Source organism: Falco naumanni, chromosome 11 (assembly GCF_017639655.2).
Source record: "Falco naumanni isolate bFalNau1 chromosome 11, bFalNau1.pat, whole genome shotgun sequence".
Lineage (NCBI taxonomy): Eukaryota > Metazoa > Chordata > Aves > Falconiformes > Falconidae > Falco > Falco naumanni.
The window spans coordinates 22904604-22918969 of NC_054064.1; the positions used below are offsets into that span (position 1 = coordinate 22904604).

Here is a 14366-nt window from a genome sequence, read left to right on the forward strand (position 1 = left end):
GGGTGGCCGTTGTGTATGTGCTCAGATGCGTGTGTGTGCACGTATGCATTTACTCTTCAAAGCCCACAAAGAACAAATCACCTGTGTTCATGATGTACCATTGTAGTTTAATGCCAGTGAGTGCTTGAGCTGTTCTGTGGTTAGCAGTGCCATTGTATACCGAGTGATCCCATATTTTAATAACATTACTTTTAGGTTTTGCAGAACCATAATGGGTTTTATGTATGTAAGGTATTCAAGTTTTTTAACAGTCTCTCAAATCTGCCATTTCACATGCTCCCTTTTTTTTTTTTTTTTTATGAATAGAAGTAGGCAAATGAAAAATAGCCTAGCAATCAGAAATTGTTCTTCACAAAAGGTTAGTAGTGAAAGTGAAGATGTGAAAGTACTTTTAAATAGCAGTAGTCGTCTTTGCCACGATGAAAAAAAAAAAAAAGCGCAACAGCATTTTGTCTTGCATTCAGTTGAATTGAAGAAAAATCTTTGGAAATAATGAAAATTAAAATTCTTTTTGTCTCCCCTGTTGCAGCATTCTGAACAGAATTAGGACAAAAAAAAAAACGACCAGCTGATTTGCTGTAGTTTGCTGAATTCCATCTCTGGATATTTTGCAAGAACAGAACATTGTCTAATACCAAAGCAAGAATTTTGGCTATACGTTTATTGTGTTAATGTGGTTAGAAAAAAGTGCTTTGAGATTCTGTTGAAGCTTATACAGTAACAAGATGTATTGAGATGACTTGCATATCTTAATAGCAAATTTTTCATCTCGTTAATAAGGAGGAGATGTAAAGAATATTATCAAAATAGTCCGTCTGACAAGCAGAAAATGTTAAACTTTATCACATTGCAACAAAAATAAACTCATTTATGGCCACACAAAAAATGATTATGCCTTATGTTTGCCTCCTGTAAATTTGATTTATTCCTGTAGTAATTACAGTCGCTGATTTGGTAAAAGTTGAAAACATATATATTTTTTTTTCCCCCCAAGTGTAACAAGACTTCTGCATTCCTATTTCTACTGCATTGCAACACTTTGAACTTGCTTAGCAGACATGACAAAAGGTTTTAATTAAAATACTAGCAAGATAAAAAAATAATCATTTGTCTGCATTAACTTTGTATGTTTCTCATAATTCTTTAATTCTTGTAATAAAGGAAGGATACCATGACTGAGATAAGAGGTTGTCCTCCCCCCTCACTCCTTCTCATCAGTAAAAGATTGTGTCGGAGCTCTGGAATGTTCTGTTTAATCCCGCTGTGAACTCTGAAGTGCCGATGAGATGTTACTTGTTGGTGCACAGATGAGTAGGAGGTGCTTCAGAGGCTTCATTCACCAGCAGGAACATGGTCCTAGCGTGCGTTAGGGGTGTCCTGAAATCTAGCTAAGTATCCCAGACTTCCCAGCTCCCAGGTGATTGTAAAATAACTCATTCTTGAGTTCTACTCCATCTGAATGTTCTGAAATTAAAGGTGATCAGCTGCAAAACAGTAGGGTAGCTCAAGGACCTTCAGCAATTTTTCTGCCAAATCCGTGGTAAATTTGGGATGAGGCTAAAAATAGAGATCATTGTCAGAGTTCATTAAATCTTACCACTCTTTTTTTGCTACTTGGTAATAAATATCTAATTCTCTGAAACATGATTTAAATAATGACATAAATCAGGCAGAAACTTTGATGTAAATCAGTCACTTTGATCTTACTTTGTTACATTTCTCAAAGGAGAGGTTAATTATTGGTAGTTTGGTAATTATTAGATAGCCTTGATTTGTTGCTAAGTACAGCTTTTACAGTAAGGTAACACCTTTTGTCAACATTATAAGCATATGTTATAATTGTCTTAAGTATGCGGGATAAGCATTTGGATACTTCACGCTCATATTTTTGGTAGTTAAATACTTGTTTAACATAAATTGAGTTCCGAGTATATAGTTGTATTGATCAAAATTTGAATTCAGTTAATTTAATATTGTTTCAGGCATTTTATTAACCACATTTTTCTTAAATCTACTGGATACGTAAATCAAAAGCAAACTTACTGCATTTTGCTTTTTGAATTGGTAAGGGTGTGCTTTCAAGGTTTGAAATAGTTACATTATTAACTCTGGATAGTGACTGGAAAATGGTTTTGGCCCTGGAGGATTTTGTAAATGGTAGAACTCATCCTCTTGCACTTAATGTTTATTTCTGGATTGGAAAATGAAAACAAATCTTCATGCTGTGTTATGTCTTAATTGATTTCTTATTTTGAGCAAATCAAGTCATTGAATTGAACTGAATAAACTGAAATTAGGAAAAAAGCTATTTCTACATCAGCCAAAAGGGCAATCATTCTTCAGAGTTGGTTTAGTGCATCGCTTTGTTTAACCTGGTGATTTGCCTCTGTGGAAGGCATGAGAAGCAAATGCAAGTTTTTTTGAATGTATATTAAATTTGAATACTTTTGATATATAAATTCATTTTAATGTTATGCATATTTATAAATATATAAAACATGTAATGCTTTAGAAACATGAACCTAATTTTTATTAAGTACTTTAGAAGCAAAATAAACATTTAACATGTATGTAAATGTCTTAAAGGAAAAATCCTGAACAATGTGAAAAGGCAAATTAATGTATCTGAGAATTTCTTTTATTCCGTGTCACTTGTATAAGCACATTACAGGATTACGAGAAATTACAATTTCTTGTATTTGTGATTACAAGAAGTAAGAGCTCTGACTATCCAAAGTTGGTCATTGTGGTTACTGTACTACTTGGTACTGTTAATATACTTTTTAATATGTAGTGTTGATACAGCCTTTATAATTAGTGTGGAAATCAGTGTTGTAGTGTATTGGTTACATTTGATGTCACATGCAATTTTTTGTGAGTTTCGGAAGACATATTTCAGCGCATGATGGTATAAAGGTGGAATTGTGGAGCAAAATGGATATGCAGTGCATTTATTTTACTATTATCAATATACTCCATTTTTTTGGTGCTTTATTCACATATATAAAATTGAAATACAGGCCCCTCTGAGACAGGATTTTGGCTTATTTTACTAAGCAAAAAATAGACTGTTTGTATTGTAAATAACTTTTTAAAGTGCTCTTTATTTTAATACTTCCTGTTATAGCAGATCACTCACTGGGGATTATAACTCATGATAATTCTGGTATTCTGGAATAGAGAAAGCTGTTTTTAAAAAAAATATGCTTGTCTAGATTTTGTGAGTATATCCAGCAATGTTCAGTATGCATCTACAATAGATGCTCTGTACTAATGGATGTGTGAATATAGTGTGTTTATCTTTTTCACTTCAAATGTGTATTTTATTTTTAAGCTGTAGCTCACCTTTATTCAGTTGGCAGGGACTGGATATTTCGGTCTGAATGATTATTGCAATTCCAGCTTTTGTTGCTGCTGAAAGGGAAGTCTTTTAGGGTCATGTACATTGCTGCCATTTTATTTCAATTTTTTGTTACCCTTTTAAAGAAGGGGGAAAGAAAAAAGTTGTGTGTTGCAGAGGTGTTAAGAAAGCTTCATTATATTTACAATGAGGGTTTGGTGGTGGTAGTTGTTTACTGGTTTGCATGTTGCCGCTAATTCTCCGATGTTAATGCATTCTTATGGGTCTTTGGGCTTTGTGTCAAAACCCTTGTAGAGAGGCATCAGCTCTTAAGTGCAAAGGAGGATACGTTTCAGGCAATACTAATGTGAACTTGATTTAATAGTTCTTCTGAAATTTTTTTCCTGCTGTTTATTGCTTTTCTTGGATTTATGCTGTAGCAAGACATTAACGCTAGCTACTTAAAGATTATCCTGTTGTGATAGTCTGATGCAACAAATTGCAGTGGATTAAAAAGAAACAAACCTTTCCATTGTATATTTTTGCATTGATTTTGTAACATTTGTTTCTTGTAACAGGGAAGTATTCTTTTCTGTTACAGTCAGAATTTACTGTCCTGTGGAGTAAGCCATTGGGCAACCAAAGAAGGCTGGGAGCCACTAATCCTGAAAGAACAGCCCTAGTCCTGACTTCATGCTGTCACACCAGTGGCACTCCTGCAAGTTCATGTAGTAGTGTAGTTTGGATGTTTTAGCATCTCAGATTCTCTTCTGTACCCATGTGCTAGAGGTGTTCTGCTCTTCTGGTGTTGCCAAGTTACTGGTCTGGTCTCTTGTGCTAAGAAACCTTAAAGTCCTCTAGACTGCCTTAAAGTCAGTTGTGTACAGGAGTCTGCTTGATGTGGAGTTAAAACCTTGCAAAAGAGGAGGTGGGGAACCACTGAGCAGCACTTGGAGAGTGGTCCTTTCTAGCTCATCCTGAACAAAACAGCAGTAAAACTGGGTTCTCCTTTTTTCCAGGCTAGTTGAGTATCGGCACAGGTTTTTCTTGGACAGCAGAATGTGGAGAGCTGGGATTTTGAGATAGTGTGTACAGAACAAAATACTTCTTCTGGTTTACCCTTGGCAGACTCCAAGGTTGGGGCAGCTGTTGAGGGAATGGGTGTTTTGGATGAGACAAGAGCTGTTGCTCAACCATCCTATTTAGTGCCGGATACTGTTATGTGCAAGGAAAGGCACAGTAGGCTGACGTGTAGTAGTAGTTAGTTTCTTAAAAAGAATAACTCTAATCCCAGTTCCTAATAATTAGCCACTCTTAAGTCCTAAAATGTGTCTTTATCCTTTTGGTTACTCAGTAGCTAATGGTAATTTGTATGCCTGTCATCCTTGCCTCCTCATTCCATAAATCTGTGTTAAGTTCTTGGAGACTCCATTCACATTATTCATTTGTTCTAAAGCTCAGTACTTTTTGAGAGTGGAGAGGAGGTGCTGTGTGGCAGCCTGTATTGGAAAGGAGGTTCCTGCTTTTCCTCTTGATTATTTTAATGTGATGAAGAGGGTGAGTGGATGAGTCCTTGGGGCGGAGTGGGAGAAGGTGGGAAGTGGAATTTCTAGTGAAAATGAGTCTGTTCCAGGGAAATTGTTCATCTTGTTCCAAGCTGGAGCCTTGTTATGCTTTATGTCCTCTCTTCTGAGAGAACAGCCAAGAAGAAGTATGAAGTCATGTAATAACTTAATAAAAGATTCTAGGTAACTAGAAGGCGAATGTGGCCTGCGTGTGCCTGACTGCTGAAAGTCCAGTTTGGTCTCTCCAGCAAAGGTTGACAGAGGCTATTCCTGTTTAGCCACAGATAGCATTGCTGCAGTGTTGTGTGTACAGGAATAACACAAAAGTAGTGAGAAAGTAACACTGATTGCATCAGCTGCATGAAAAAGTTTCAGCCGCATCGTGCTTTATCAAGCTCGTGCCTGTGTTGGCCTACCGATCCGGCTGTGTCGGTACTGCTGAAATAGAGAAAAAAAGCCTTTAATTTGGTGCATCTCTGAACAAGGTGATGTGGCTGCTGCCCTTTGGTAATCAGCAAGAACTGTGTTACTGACGTGTTCCCCTGCCCCTGTGGTATGTGGGGTTTGTGATTGTACCTGCTCCTCGGACAGTACTGGGAATGGGGGTGAGATGTTCAGCTGTGCTTGGATGTAATGGTAGAATGTTAGTTGGATAGATCTGAAAAAATGTAGCACCTCTCCCCCCAGCAGCGTAGACAAGATACGGTCTTTGACTTCAGCACTGTTTTTGCTGATCGATATAGAAAGCAATGTAGGAACTACCTTGTTATAGTAAAATGTACCAAGTGAAACACGGGGACTTTATGGGCTTCAGAAGTAAAATTCGTGGTCAAACCTTGAGTTCCTCAAGACAAAATACTATGCCTACTGAATAGCCTAGTCGGGTGCAAGGATACGCTTAAGCAGGCATCTTCAGTTTGCATCTCTGAGAATTTTTGATACACTTGACCTTATAGGCGTTTGGGGCGTGAATTTTTCTCCTTGCTACAGGATCGTCAAAGAAGATAAAGCATATAAATAAGCGTTCCTAGATTTTATACAGGTGGGAGTAGTGGAAGTGTCATTTCTCCCTGGAAATCCTTGTAACCTGTTGATCAAAATTAGTCATGCTTGGTGCTGTAGTAAGTGAGATTGTGCAGAATTTGAGTGTCTTAAGAAATGTTTTGGTTTATGGTGAGAGGTTTATTTGCTTTGTGCCCAGAACTCACGTTCCCACATTCATACTGCTGCCGAGATGCTACTGCCAAAATAACTGATAATCTTTTATGAAACACTACCAAGAAACCAAACGTCTGTCAGCTCCTTTCCTTTTTTTTTTTCCCAGAAGAAAGTTGTGGAAGGTTAGGCAAAGATGGTTTTATTTTAGTAGTTCTCCTTTGGCTAAAAAAAGAAAAAAAAATAGTCTTGGGCCGTTGGTAGTCTTTCAGATGGTGCCAAATGCTCATCTGCCTTCCATCTCAACGGGATCTGCAACTGGGAAGGTCACCAGCACATCAGGACACAGATACTTAGTGCGTCTCTGGTTATACAGGGTCCTAATCACTTAAGGCAAGCACAAAATGCCAACTCCTCCAGCTCTAGAAATGCTCATATGACTCAGTGCTGTAAAGGGCCTGGCAAATATTTACCCAGCAGTGCCAAAAGAAAGGACATGTTGTTTCTGCCACAGTGTTTTATGCATTCTAACTTCCTAAGTGTGTAAGATTGCTGTGTTAGGTGGCTTGGAAACGCCAAGCCTGTCAGTTGGCATTCTTGCTGCAGTAGGCAGGAGCAGGGTTTCTTCTCGGTCACATGCCTAGGATTTTTCGAGTACAGCCCTTTAGAGCACTTCTGAAGCATGTGGGATTCCTCTACACAATCGTGGCTTGGTTCTCCGCAGCCTAACTGGCCCTTCATTTGAATAATGCATTTTGTTGTCTTTTGTGTTTTGTAGACACTGAAGTCTGAAGTGATTGCTGAGCTGAGAGCTCCCTTGTGACCCAGAACTGCATTTTCCATAGAGATAAACTGGCTCTTGAAATCATAAAAGATGGATATTTTTTTTTTTTTTAAATTGTTCTGTCCTTCTGCCCAGCTCTGTTTTACACTTTGGTGAAGCCATGATATTCTTTAGATATCCACAGAGTTCTTGAATAAATTAATGTATGATTTGGAAAACAAACCCACTTTGTAGTTTAGTATCAAAGCAAAGAAGCCTCAACACTAACTCTAGTGTGTAGCTAAGACCAGTGTAGCTCAAACGTGTGCAAATCAAATGTTTCTTCATCTTCTTAAATGAGTTTTCTCACTGATTTGCAGAATATCAGCTTGGTTCATTATTATGCAATATACAGTTTCTGCAAGCCAGATGTTCACCAAAGGTAACATTAGACATTGAGCAAATAATTGTGTCCTGTCACACTGCATTAGTAACTGGGAAGAAAGTGTTTTCCTAGTTTGTATTTGTGCAGAGCTAAATATAGCTCTAGTGAAGCTTAACTTCAGCTTCAGCTATTCAAGTCCCTAAGAAATTCAGCACCATGTTTGTTAGTCACTGAGTAAATGACTTAAGACATTCTTGCATGTTTCTTGCCCTTACACTTGTGAGTTTTATAATCTTAAGGACTTGAACGTGAGGCTAACCAAACTCTCAGAAAATCCTGATAGTCCTGGGTTATTGCTGTCTGCAGGGACTATTGCAGAGATGTTTTTTCTATTAGGAGTTTTAGGATGGCGAGCCCTGGCTGCAGCTCTCCCTTATTTAACAAAGACAAGGTTAAATTGTGCTGTAGATATGCTTTCCAGCAAAAACTACTCTGATTTGTCACATTGAATCTGTTATTTATTACTTGTTCTACTCTATAGCTCTTCTGTAGAGCTGATTGTATGGTGCCTAAGACCTTAAAAAAAATATGTTAAGAAGTAACCTGATTGGACTGTGCCAGTGAAATCGTGCTGCACACCTGGTAAGAAAAATCTGATGATGTAGAAAGGTATGTTGAATGTGTCTCCTCCCTGGGAAGCGTACAAACTGATGTCTGTGGTGCCTTGGTATCAAGTCTGTCAGCTGTGGGATAATAACCTTCGTGCTGCATCTGCACTGAAAAGGCAGCACTGCTTCCTAAGATGATGAAAATGCCAAGCGCTGCGTTCGGGAGCTTGAGTCTTTTGGCTGCCATCGGTGAGGAGGGTGCTTCAGGTTCATCTCTTCTAATGGGTCTACGTATGAGCCTGGGCTCAAGGCGTTAGTCCTGTTCCTTTTTTTTGTTTGTATTTGAATTCACCAGTATAAGCTCATCCTCCCTAGTCATCTCTGCTTGACAGTGAGCAGGATGAGTGTGTTTCTGAGCAATCTTACATCTAGGGTTCGTAGAGAGACCAAGACAGTACTTAGTCATTCATCTGTGTCACTTCTTCAACCTTAAGTGTGTTAGGAACTTGTGCATTTTCTCATTGCACTGCCCAGTTTCTTCAGTACTCTGCCCAGCTTTCTTACGGGTGGTGCATATAATTTGGAGGAGGAGAGAACACGTTCACCGTTGCTAGTGGGAAGGAGGAATCCTGTGTTGGCTGTCTGCCTACACCTGTACCTCTTACCTTCCGAGAGATCTTTTGAGGAAGTGATCTAAAGAAATCCCAAGAAAATTGCTGAGGTTTGTAACAGCTTTCCTCCTGGCAGGCTGAGATTTATAATGTAGGATGTGACGGGCAATTCCTGGTGCCTCAGCTCTGTCGAAAGCGTGAGCGATCGCTGGAAGTGCGAGGGATTGCATTAGAAGCTTTTCTCCCTCCAGTGGGGAGAGTGTTTGAGCTTGAACTCTCCCCTCATTGAGATCTTTGAAGTTCAGATCTTTAAAACTGTTCTCCACTCCAAAGACCTACTAGTGCAGTCATCATCCTTCCCACCTGAGACAGGCTGGACCAGGCTCCCTTCAGAAGCCATTAAAGCTGCTTGTTTCATCCTCCAGAGGGGTCAGCAGAGAAAGATATAAGTAAGTAATTATTCCCTGCCTCTCCTCCCAGTAGCTGAGTGAGCTGTAGAAGTTGAAACATCATTAAATCTCTGAGCGGCACGAAGGGGCTGCAAGCCTCTGCAGACAGGGAGCCCATGGCACACAGTGGAGGGGAGGGCTGAGTAACAGGTGGTATTTAGAAACTAATTAATATTTGTGAATAAGAATGTGCCATTGGTAAGAAAACAAATCAGTCTGCTTGTGAATATTTATGTGGTGACTTTCAACACTGCTGGGATTGCGCAGTCCTTTTCCAGCTGCCGCATCTCCTCTTGTGTCACAGCATTTCACACCGGGGTGAAAACCTTCTCTGCTGCGCGGAGCTGTGCTGCGGGGCAGCAGCCAGCCGAGCAGCTCAGCAGAGTATACCCTTTTAGAAGAATATTCTCACCAGTTTGGTATTAGTGGGGCACTAGGTCCCAAGTACTTTATAAAGTATTCCTTGCTAGTGGAGTAAGCCATGCTATTTAGCTTGAGATTTCATCCCAATAAAAGCCAAGCCATGCACAGAGATAATGCTATGTTTGAAGAGAAAGCAGGTGTTAAAGGTTGTTCTCCCTCTGCTATGTTTGAAGAGAAAGCAGGTGTTAAAGGTTGTTCTCCCTCTTAATGTTGTGTGTGAGTGTTTTACAGTAGATCAAACTTGCCTAATGTAATCTTCATAATGCTTTCATTTAAAATGCTCCCTGTGGTTTGTATTTGTGGAATTGTAAGAGCAGAATCTACTTTGTAGCTTGGTGGGGCGGGGTGTTTGATTGAACATATGTTCGCACTGTCATTTGGGAAAGATAATAGGTTTTTAACCTCTGTCAGTGTTAGACTGAGGTATTTATGGAGCTCTATTAGAGCTGTGCCTAGGCAGCTAACCTTGCGATACAAGATTTTCACAATTTGCCATTTTCTTGTGATAAGTTGCAGCTTTTCTTGGCCTCTCGCAGTGCTCTTGCTGTGTCAGCCAGCATGGGAGCTTACCAAGAGAAGAGGAATTCCTTGCTGTTGTCAGTGCTGCAAGAAATGCTCGTGGCTACTGGTATTGCTTGTTCAGTAAACACTGTCATGTAGATGGAAAAGCAGCCCTGAAGAGTTCCGGAAAATACTCTTCTGGGCTTGACGCATGGAAACTGGCAAAATCCGTGGTGGTTGGCAGCACTCGTGCCTTTGGTTGCAGAGGTGTCCAGGTGCAGCTGTAGGTGCTGAGCTCTTGCTCCAGGGTGCTGCAGGGAGATGTGCAGCGTCGTAATCGCTGTGCGCAACAGGGAAGCTCTAGGCAGCCTCTCCGCTGCTTTTGCTAGCCCGGAGTTTAACTTGGGGGAGGGGGGAAGCTGTGTGTAATTTAGTGTGCAGCGATCCTGTTGGTGTACAGTCTTTCTTTAGTCACTTTATAGGCTTCTAACAACCTAAATTAGCCTGGACTCTGCAGTGTGCTTCATGGAGGAGGTTATCTCCAGTGAACTGCCATTACCACTTTTGTCACTGCTGATTAAATTTTTTTGTTAATGTTTAATCCTCGACAGCAAACACCTAATGTTTATATGCCCTCTCCCTGTATAAGCAGAACATCTGTTTTATAAAGTTGGCTAGGACATCCAAAACTGAATCAGTGTAAAATTTTAAATATACGTCTCAGACAAACAGATGCAAATTGATTCAGAGTGTAAGCAATTGCTTCAGCGTGCACAGGTCCTGTTTTGGCAGGGGTTTCCAGGGGTCTTAAATTGCATATTAAACAGTGCTTGGTATGACTGATAGAGTATTTTCTAACCTCATCTTAAAATACTTTGCTTTCTGTCCTGTCTTAACATATCTAGTGTAGAATTTTTATTTTTATCGGTGGTGTGTTTCCCCTTCTTCCTTTTCTAGCAGTGGTACTACTAAGCTGAGAACAGTTGACTTGAACTGCCCCTACTATGCAAATGAAAAAATCTACTTGCTGTTTGGGGAGAAATTGTTTTTAATGAAATACGTGCATGTGTACCATGGACGACTGCAACTATGTATGTTAGAACTATAGGAAATTCCATAGGGTTTCCAAAGATATTAAAAAGAAATGCATAAAAAGTGATATAACAATTATTAGCAGAGACTGATATTTTTAAGGAAGGATATTAATGTAAATTGTTGGCTTACAGAAATTTCAAGCATTTTTATGCATTTAATAAAAGGTTGCCATTTAAGTAGCTTAAGTACCCTTTTCTGTATACACATCCTGGGATTTAACAAACAGCTTACTGCTGGATGGATTCCACTCAGATGTGATTGCCATTCTTGCAACAAAGACTAGCTGATGAAGAGAGTGAAAAGAGCCAGTACCGAAATGCTCATTGTGTTAGTCCTGGGGGAAAGGAGAAAGCAGACCTGCATAATCTGTCTTCTGTTCATTTAGTATGCTAGTCTTAGTTGTGGGCATCAAGGTGGATGTGTGCGTGCCCAAAAGAGGACTTCCCTCAAATCCCAGGGAGCCTGGCAGGAGGTGCCAGGGTGCTTCTCTAAAGTTCTGACCTGAGGGATGGAGACTGACAGTGTGGGACAGCTGAAGGTGGGAGCCGGTGACCTGACACTGAGGGAGAGATGCTGAGGTGGAAAATCGGGACCTTGTATGAGAGGGGAAAAATCTTAACGCCATGTTATGGGCAAGGGATCTTGTAGGGACAGAAGAAAGACTGAGAACATGGTCAGAGTTTTGAAAAACATACTGGGGAGCATTGCGCATAGATATTGGCAGGGTAAGACCTCTGGGTTTAAAACAGGAACATGCTCGGAATGACTGTAGCAAACGCTGCCAGCATGTGCCAGAAGTAAATATAGTAGAGTAAGCACAGCTATAGAGTCATTGAAGTCAATGCTGTATAACATAAAATTGCATAATATATTTGTTTCTGAAGGTTATTGGAGCACAGTTTTAAATGGATGTGAGTCCTTGGAAAGGTGAGTGTAATCTGGTTCCCTGGGCTGAGGTTTCCAATAGGTCCCAGTCTGGCTGGTGGCATAGTGCCAGTAGAAGGGATAAGCTGGCTGTCCCCTTCCTACCAGCTCCAGCGCTTGTCCGACCGGCTCCGAAGCGGGCCCTGCTCCCTGCACCAGGGGAAAGGGAACTTTCTCTCTCCCCAGAAATGGAGGAAAAGCGAGGGGATTTTGGTTGTCCTGGTCAGCTCAGGGTGTGAGGGGATGAGAGAGGGTCCCCGAGGGGTGTATGTGTAAGAGGATGGGTGGAAGTATCTGTGAGTGTGTGGGGCAGCGGGCAGGCAGGCTGTCTCAGCCCTGTGTCCCACCGCAGAGCTGGAGCAAAACAGCCGCGTTGCTCCCTGCTCCCACCAAGGATGCGGTTGGTGCACGATGCAGCAACCATCAGAGACCTGGATGTCAGGGCACTGTCAGTCTCTCTGAAAGAGTGCTGAAATTGTTTATGAAATGAGTACTTTGTAAACGATAAAGACTAAATAACACATTCTATCCATTTGCATAATTTTGAATTGCTTATCCTTCTGAGGGCTGTAGTCATTTGGCTCATGTTAAAGAATGGTGTAATTGAGCTCAAGCCATCAGTTGTTAAGCCGAGCTGACACTCAAGAGAGGAGGTATGTTTTTGGGGAGACTGTGTGTTTCCCATAATGTCCCTAGCACCTTGGAGCAGTCTTCTGAGGGGTCAAAGTGCTGCAGGTTGGACAGGTGGGAGACGTGGTCAGGACAGTGAAGGGTCGGGATATCTTTCGGAAAGAGCTTGAGACCTGGAGCAATGGAAATGGGATGTATCTCCATGGTGATAGCATGCAGGGTCATGACCTTAGGGGAGGCACTAGGAGAAAGAAACTTTTGCTCTGAGCTGGTAGAACGGAGGGGGTTACCAGCTGGAAATGCTGGAGAAACACATCTGCACTTTGCACAGCCACAAGGTGACAGTGAGCCGCAAGGATGGCGCTGGGCAGAAGGTGGTGAAGTGGGGTAACAGAGGAGGTAGGTAATCCTAAGGATGGGGAGTCATCTGAGACCAGACTCCAAGAATGTGCTTGGTTTGGGTGGTAAAATGAGTCCTGACAGGGAGGTGGTGTAATTCATTTTTATTGTCAGGGAAATAAACTTCAGGGATAGGGAAAAGCTGTTTAAGCTGCTGGATCAACGTTGGCATGAAAACAAATGGATAAAAGCTGTTCCAAGAGTAAATGTTAGGCTGAAAATTAGAAGGTTTTTTTAACTATTGGAGGAGCTCAGTTCCGCATTAAGCGCTGGGTACGGAGACTAAGGGGGAGCATTGTCAGTGCGTTGGGGTTCGTTGCTGTGATGAGGCTTCTTGGATGTGAGACCTGTGATGGAGAGCCTGAGCTGGCGACGTGTAAAGGAAACAACTTTCCTGTCTGGATGTGGTGCTGGGTTATCATGACCGTGTCGTGTCCAAGGAGGAAAGGAGAAACTGTCCCCGGCTGTCACAGTTTTAAAAGTACCTGAATTGGACTATGTGCTGAACTGAACCACTTCTTCCTCGGGGTGGAGAATTCGTGTCGTTAAGTGAAGTTTTAAACTTTGCTTTACATTTAATCTGTGAATGTCTCTGCTGTTATGGTCACTTATGACACTTATGTTTATGGTTGTTTTTTTTTCCCTCCCCATAGGTATTTTTATGGCCTCTGTCACAGTGGTGTCTCAGTGTCTACCAGGCATCTATGGATTTATTCTGAGAACGTTCCTGTGAGGTAGGGAAACCTTCGTTTTACAGATGGGGAGCTGAGGCACAGGGAGAGGAAGGGTGCAGGAGTCTGGAGCATAGCCAACACTGTTGCAGGCAACATCTTTATTGTCCTAATCCCAAACCCAGCTACCTGTCTTTGGCTATTTTGCTTCTTTTTTTTGCTTCTCTGCCCCCTGCCCCAGTCTTGACTTGTAGTAGAAACAGTCTGCAAGGGACTATGAGGACCTGTGGAAAATATGATTAGAGTTACTGGTGTCTTTTTTTTAACATTGTTACTTAGGAGTTGAAATACCTTTCTAAAAATACCAGCAGATCTGTTTATGTTAAATGATTAACATGTTTAGACTTCCACAGATAAGCAGTCATGCTTTTTTGAGTCAGTAACTCCTTTATCCTACCTGTCTAGGCTTGTGGCTGTTGAATTCTTACCCTGCCTAAGCTAATGCTGTCCCAATCACCTAAAGCAATGCCAGGAATTTCATCATCCATGCAAAGATCTGATTCATGTCAAGACAGGTGTAAAGTTTCTCAAGCACACTTACGTATAATTATTGTTTAACTTTATTTTTCAAAGATCTTTCCAAGCCAGCTAAAATGTTCAGCTTAGAGCACCCAGATTCTCCTAGAAACTGTATTTCGGTGCCTGATTAGCGATGCTGATCCCTTTCAAAAGTATTGCAAAGTTCCTGACATATGTGCATGCACTAAATTACAGTTTACATCATAAAATCAAATATCTTGAATAACAGCTTGAAAAGTGTCTCATTTTTCCCCTCCCCCTTCAAATA

At 41.0% G+C, this 14366-nt stretch overlaps 1 protein-coding gene across 14 annotated transcripts in view; it reads left to right on the forward strand.

Annotated features, from left to right (window-relative positions):
• The window catches only part of PTPRF (protein tyrosine phosphatase receptor type F), a 391845-nt gene that overhangs the window by 79408 nt on the left and 298071 nt on the right, over nucleotides 1-14366 (forward strand). For 13 of the 14 annotated variants that reach the window (XM_040609901.1, XM_040609900.1, XM_040609907.1 and 10 more), the window contains exon 2: nucleotides 13502-13582. The exons of the other annotated variant lie outside the window; for it this stretch is intronic. The gene's annotated coding sequence lies outside the window, so the exon portion shown is untranslated. The remainder of the gene's footprint in view (nucleotides 1-13501; nucleotides 13583-14366) is intronic. 14 annotated transcript variants of the gene reach the window in all.